Below are 7,715 nucleotides of genomic sequence, written 5' to 3' on the forward strand. Positions count from 1 at the left end.
AACAAATTAATAGCACTAAAGGAGCACGTCTAGCTTCCACAAAGACTCATTTTGCTGATTCTGGAATAAGACAAAGTAGGCAGCAGTGTTTGAGTGGACTATAATTGCTGGTCTATTGTCTCCAACAAGGAAAAGTGGGTGGAGATGGTTGTTGAAATATGAACACTGAAAGTACTACACATTTGTAAAAATCCCCCTTTTTACTATTGTGTTTAGTAATTTACCCCTCTTTGTATTACTGTGTTTAGTATTTTGTATGGAATGGGTAAGAGAAGGCAGGAGGAGTAGGAGAGGCACCTGAAGACAAACAATAAACAACATGAAAATTTGCATGCAAAGAGGAATCTGGTCGCACTTTAAGAATAGTCACTGTACAAAGATTCAAACTATGCTCTATTTAACAGCTAGAAAAATAACCTGCATTTCAACTGAGTTGAATTCAAGACAGGAAAATTGTGGCTGAAAGTTGTATTATATCCACCTGTGTTTTGCAAGTCTATTAGGTTCTGAATATTTCTTATACTGTTAATTATCTTCTATGCCTACTGCACTACTGAAAACTTATATATGATTTGGGAAACTGTTCTGTAAAGTAACTGTTCATTCTCAACAGGCTAGTTTTGTAATGCATTTCTGAATAAATATATGTTGTAAAATGTCTTTTCCCATATCCCACAGCTCATCATTGTCATGTCAAACAGCCTTCTCTCTACTGGGGTCTTCACTATAGAAGCACAATACCAATTAATTGATTATATTTGTTCAAACGGGTCCAGCAATAAACTTATTATTTTAAGTTACATAAAAGAAGTGAAACAGTCTAAGAGAGATTGAACAAATGAATTTAAATATTTTTTGAATTGCAATCAACCAGTTTTTCTAAACTACATAATCAAAAGGAATTAAAACTAAATTCTCATGCCATACCACACATTATTTTCAGTGTGGGTGTAAAATAGGCACATTATGTAGGGTTGAATAGAAGTGGAGATCTGTAATATCATCATCTAAAAATAGACTATGGCTTAGCTTCAAAGTGCATACTCAAAGATACACTGGCATTTTGGGTAACTATTATTATACTATCACACATAGTTAACTCAAGGCAAAAGCTATCCCACTCTAATTGCCATTTCAAGTTTTATGCAAATGTGTTTTTTGAATGCAGACATTAATGTAATTTTCTGATATTCTACAAGGCCATATTTGGGAAAATATAACTTCAAAAACGCTACATGACATCTATGAAACTTTCAACTTAATTATGTTTCAATAGCTCAATTTCCATGAGTGTGTATTTTAAGTTAGCTCCCTTCTAACATATTCATATGGTGGTTTATCTCTTGTCTTTATCTATTTCTTATAAAACTTAATTTTTTTAGCTAAGAAAGCAAATATTTTGCTCAATAAACTAGCTAATATATTTGTAATTAATAATTCTTACTTTAAGGAGTAACACATTATTTTGTACTTCAACATTGTACAATGCCAGTTCATAGGTATGCATCTGCTTTTTAAATTAAAAAAATCAAGGATTTCCTTTTTTGGTGATATTTGGATATCTGAAATCTTTTCAGCTATCCTGACATTTTACAGACACACAAGCACCTTCAAATCATAAACATTACATAGTAGGTAAATAAGAGTGGATCTGAGAAATAAGAGACCAATTTTAATCCAGAAACAACAGAGTAACTGGGTTAAGTCAGAGTAGAAAAAAATGATAGGAGTTTTCTGAAAATAGTTAAAGTTCTTCTAATGAGTTAATAGAATGAAACATTTATATTCAGGAACTTCCTGATGGGGCTCGGGTACTATGAAGTGATCCAAGTTAGAGAGAATCGTAGGTGCTGGTGCTGATACGCATCGACCTTATGATCCCCAGAATGCAGTTTGGCTTTATTGGGCTTCATTTCTTCTAGGAATTTCACCTAAAAAACAAGATTTTGTTTATGAGAATTAGAAAAAAAATGTTATCAGGAATGTTACAAACAAGAAACAGATTAAACAATCATCCAAAAAACAGGATAAGAATTACCTTGCCATAAGTAAGTATGTTACATATTTATTTCAAATATAAACGTTATATACATTTCTAATAGTGACAATATTATAAATTATGAATTTACCACAGTTGGTAAGCCTTTCTTAGTGTACATGCATTTAGTATAATTCTTCACATCTTTCATAACCTGAGTAAGAAATTTAACAATTTTTAATTATATTGGATTGAATATTTTAAAATAATCATGATACTTATAATATAAACAAAATACTGGTACAGAAATATACAATAAGTCATACTATAATGAAACATAATGCAATATTGTAATTTCCAAAAGACAGAAAATGAACTGCAAAATACTCAACTGGTAATTTTTCTTGCTTTAATTTTTTAACATTAAAGTACTTTTAATTGTGTAAACAGTATGCAATCAAAGGTAACAAAACTTGTAAAAATGTAGCTTATTAGTGAGTGCCAAAATACTTAGCTATGTTAAGAAGGGCCTTAAAGAAAAAGCTTTCAAAAGCTTGTATTCTTCTTTAGAGATCACTTGTATCTAAATAAAACTTATTTATAACTGATACAATTATGCCCCAATAGTAGAGGCAGAATGGTGAAATGAACCCTTATCAGTATTCTAAACTTGACCATTCTTAAGTTACTGTTTTTCCCTTTTTAACATCCCAAGTTAGTTGCCATTTCCCCACTTATATTCCATGTTTTCTTTTTTTAAAATATGGACTCACAACCAAAAAATATCCCATGTTAAAAGCCCACTAATTTTTTTTTTGTCAATCAAGAAATGTATATCTTATTTAAATTGACTTTAAAAAATGAGAGAAAATCCAACGATGCTTGATATTGTTTAGCTGTGTCCTCATCCAAATCTTATCTTGAAATTGTAGTTCCCATAATCCCTACGTGTTGTGGGAGGAACCCAGTGGAAGGTAATTGAATCACGGGATGAGTTTTTCCTGTGCTATTCTTATGATAGTGAGTAAGTCTCATGAGATCTGATGGTTTTCTTTGCTTGCTGCCATGTAAGATGTGCTTTTGCTCCTCCTTTGTCTTCTGCCATGATTGTGAGGCTTCCCCAGCCATGTGTAACTGTGAGTCCATTAAACCTTTTTCTTTATAAATTACCCATCTCAAGTATTTCTTCATAGCAGTATGAAAATGGACTAATACAAATCTCAGAGTTAACATAAATGGAAATGAATGCAAATTTCTGAGTTACATCAACTATCTTTGCATTATCCACCAAAATAGTGACACCCAATAAATGTAAGTAAAAGGATAATTTTAACTGCCAATAAATCTCTCTGTATTTGAATTTGGGAAATTCTAGGGAAAGGAGATACCAAGATAGGGACACTAGACTATTGTGGCTCCAGAGAGTCTATCAGAAGCACGTACTGTATCTTAAACAGTCAGATTAACAGTTAATACTCCTCAGCAACCTAACTAACCCTTAATAATGAAACATCATGGCTTGGGAGAACACTCACTGCTCCCAAAATATTCCCTAACTATAACATAATTATTCCATAAATGTAACTGAATTCATCTCACTCTAAGAACTCGGTGCCCTCCCCTCTCCTCCTCCCAGTTATACTGTGAAGTACATGATGGAAATCACTAATGCATCACTTCTTAAGGAGCTGCATCTCCAGACATCATCTGCATCAGCTGTCTTTTAAACAGCCTCAGCAGGACAAGGGAAGTTTCAGCCTGTCCAGAAAAAGCACAGGCAGGGCAAATGCCATACATATGTCTAGATATAAAACCACTTATTCACAAATTGGTGGTACAGTATTTTTTTGTCCCTGAAAAATATTAAAACAATACCATAAGTTTCTGTATTATTTTTTACCTATTATCACATTGTTTAAAATTCACATATTTTCTAAATTAAGAATATGTATTCTGTTTGAATTTTTAAAAATACTACACCTCAAAGAAACAGAATAATTTTTGTTTTAGAAAATCATGCAAAATAAATGTTAGCCAATCATACCCATGCATTTAATCTCCCTAGAGAAATCTTACAGACCTCTCCTTAGAGAAATGTTAACTGTAAAGAATTGAAATACCTTCTAACTTCATAACTTATACATTTTACTAAATGTATGTGTCTACATCCTTTTGTAAAGGTAGTGGCATAGATAATCTTTAATAGCTTAAAAAAGAGAAAGAAAGAAACAAGATCCTCAGGGCCAGTATTCTCATAAAGAATGACAAAGTGATACACCAGGTTTATTCAGTTTCAAAGGCAGAGAACCTCGGCCTCTTCTCAGGAGAGCAATACTTTTAATGACACCAGAGACAAGGCTGTTATTTGGAAATCAACAAGCATAGCCTGAATTGACAGTGGCCTCTTCGTGTTTTACCTTTTAATGTGAAGTAATACTTTTTCCAATTTTTCATTTTTTCCTACCCTCAAATAAACCAATAAAAGAGTGAGCTATAATATGCATCCCACTCACTTCTCTATTCGATATGGCAGCACTGATGTGCCAGGTCCCTAGACTAATCCTTTATTTGGGGATAGAGCTTCTTTTTTTTTTTTTTTTCTGGAATAAATAAAACCAGAAATTCCATCTTAATAAGGCAAGTGTTCTCCTCTGCTACAATTTCAGCTACTAACAAACAATCATTCTGTGCGTCAATTTAGTTTTCTTGGAAAGTAAAATAATGCATAGTTTCTATTTCATTGTATATAGTGAAGATCACTAATACACTTCTTAAGGAAATGCATCTATAAATGAATGAACAAAGCTACATGTGCTGCATAATAGAATACGCTGTAGAAATATTTAGAAAAGAAAAACTTAGGAACATTCAGGATGAAAGTCAAACCTGATTAGTCAATAATTTAATAAGTTTTTGAAATAATATTTAAACAATACAACTTAAAGGCATGTTAGTGCAACAATCTAAATTATTTTTATTCCTTCATGCTCAGATTTCTTCTCAGAAAGCTGTGGGTCAAAACAGCTCTAAAGTAGCAACGTTAAGAGAAAAATATAGATATAGAGAAACTAATTTACTGCCATGGCATATAACTGAGGCAGAATAAATAAATGAAAAAGAATTTTGATTTTTTTTTTCCTATTGAGGGGACAATGCAACCTACTCTTTAAAAACAGTACATTAGCTGCAGTTTCATTTTTGCATAAATCATTTAAGTGAAAAGTGGATGATAAATTTGGGGGAAAATGTATTGCCTAAATTAGAAAAAAATGAAAATAATATTCACCCTAGTTAATTCTGAATTCCCTATGAATCAGTCAGTAAAATCTATAATGCATAGTTCTAATAATGGGTACACACAAACCATTTGCATCAGAATCACTTGAAGTGAATTTCAATAATTCAGATTTTTTTTTTACTCCATCTCAAAGGCAATAATTGGAATTTTAGGGAATCTTCCTTTTAATACATTTCCTAGGTCTTCCTTGTAATTTGGTAATAATTTTTATAATCTTATTAGTACTTTTATGTTTAACTATCAATATATTAGCCTATATAAGAGTTGTAAATTAGCACAGGTATTTAGTATCACAAAAAAAGATAAATAGCACAGCTATAAGATATAAAAGTAAGAGGGAAAGGGGAGAAGTCAACCACAAATACATATGTTTACAGAAGAACAGTAACGACAATGAATAACAATTGGGTTAGTGAAAGTATGTTTGTTAAGCCTTCTGAGTGTCAGAAACAAAGATAGGTATTTGGGATGCAATGATTAATAGTGCCTGATTCCTATCCTGTCTTGAGAGAGGAACTCACAGCCTGCTGAAATAATAAATATCGATTATTTTATCTGTATTTTGCATATTATCAAGTGTTTACAAACTCTAAATCATAATATAACTATGTTGAAACCTTTTTTAATCTTGACTTTTTTCTGAGACTGACTTTAGTCATTCTGCTCCTAATTAAATTGGTTGTCATCTAGCCCTGCTGTCATCTAAACAGCTGTTTCCTTCCTTGCTTTTTTGAGTAGGAACTGTTATTTTCTGAAGCCCTTGATAGCCTCTGTTTTGGTTTACTCTCTTGCTTTCATGTTGTACATCCACAGCTAAATTTCCAAGTTGCACATGGAATGTAAACTTCCTAAATCCTTGCATGTCGGAAATTACTTTATTCTGTCTTTACTTTTGATGAGTAGTATGGTAAGGATGCGATTCTAAGTAGAAAATATTTTTCTTTAAATTTTGAAGGTTAATTGTCGTCTTCTAGCATTCAATATTTATTGCTGAAATAGCTTATATCAATCTAATTCTTTTTTCTTTCTATTTGATTCTAGTATTATTGAACCAGAGAAATGCATGGTAAGAAAACTCTTGGAAAACTTGACTTGTTTTCCCTGAAGCTTGGAGTTACAACATCTGATGGCTTCACCTCAAGTGGAAACGATTGAAGAGAGGGAATTCCAGGGGCTACAACCTTATCACTCAGATTTTGGTAGAAAAAAACAATGTTGGTGTTGTTGTTGTTCACCATGCAATAGTAAATATCACAGAAAACAACTTGGCTATAGATGACTTAAAACGTCACTGCATACATAAGGTGACTATGTCTGGTGCAAGGCCACAGCAACAGAAAGAAGGTGGACTATTCTGCCAAAGTTGGTGTTGGGAAGTCATAACAGGCCAACCAGAGCATGAACACTTTGTGTCACAGAACTGTAAGACTCCCAGCTCCAAAAAGGTGGAGGTAGAGAATGTGTACATACAAAGACATGTAAATACCTCATAGGAGGAAGACAACATATTGACATCTGCCAGAAAGTGAATCTAGCATCCGGAAATAGTTATAAACAATATTAGCTAAATAGACATTTTATTTTCCTTTACTACTCATAACTGTTTCCAGCTTCAATCTTGAAGAACCATACACAGGATAACAAATGAAGGTAGAGAAGTGGAAGAGCTGAGAGAAATAGGGGAAACACAGAACATATTTCCTTACTTTGTTGCAGATCTCCAAGGATGAGTCAAACATCAACTAGGGCTGGGAATGCAAAAAAGGTAGAAAGAAGTGTTTGAAAGGATATGAAATAGAAATTTTGGTTTGAATTAGACTAATGAAACTATCCTATTATCTGAAAGTAGTAGAAAAATCTATCAGATATATCTGGGAAATCTCCAGGGTAAAGAAGGAATATTTGACTTTGCACACTTAAAAACAGAGATTAGAAAAAAAATCGAATGTATTTTTTTCTTTATGTCCATGAATCCCAGCCCATTTAATAAACCAGTTATATTTTTTATTCCTTAATCATTACTTTAATGAGGTTCTGATAGAAATAGTTATAAATATGAGCTCAATCTAATATTTAATTAGAATTTCTAGAAATCATTATTTTTAAAAATTTGAATGTGATTCTGTGTTTTTCCACTTCCTCCTTACTATTTCTTTATTTTATTCTTCTTTGTAAATCTGGAAAACATGGAACTAAGAAACTCTGAAGCTATGACAGAACCCATGAAACACAATAGCTAGTTTGGCTGGTCTTCCTTACAAATACAAATCAAAACTAACACATTACTTTCATTTCAGTATCAAAAAGAAATGGACCATAATGTTTTTGCAATAGCATGAGATTCTGTCCCTTTTTTGTTAAGGGTGATTGTTGACATACCAGAGCAACTACTTACTCTTAGGTACATTAGTCTGTCAGGTAGTTTGTCTTTTTCTTTTT

This window comes from Sapajus apella, unplaced genomic scaffold, assembly GCF_009761245.1.
Source record: "Sapajus apella isolate SASKATOON/1434 unplaced genomic scaffold, GSC_monkey_1.0 scaffold1, whole genome shotgun sequence".
Lineage (NCBI taxonomy): Eukaryota > Metazoa > Chordata > Mammalia > Primates > Cebidae > Sapajus > Sapajus apella.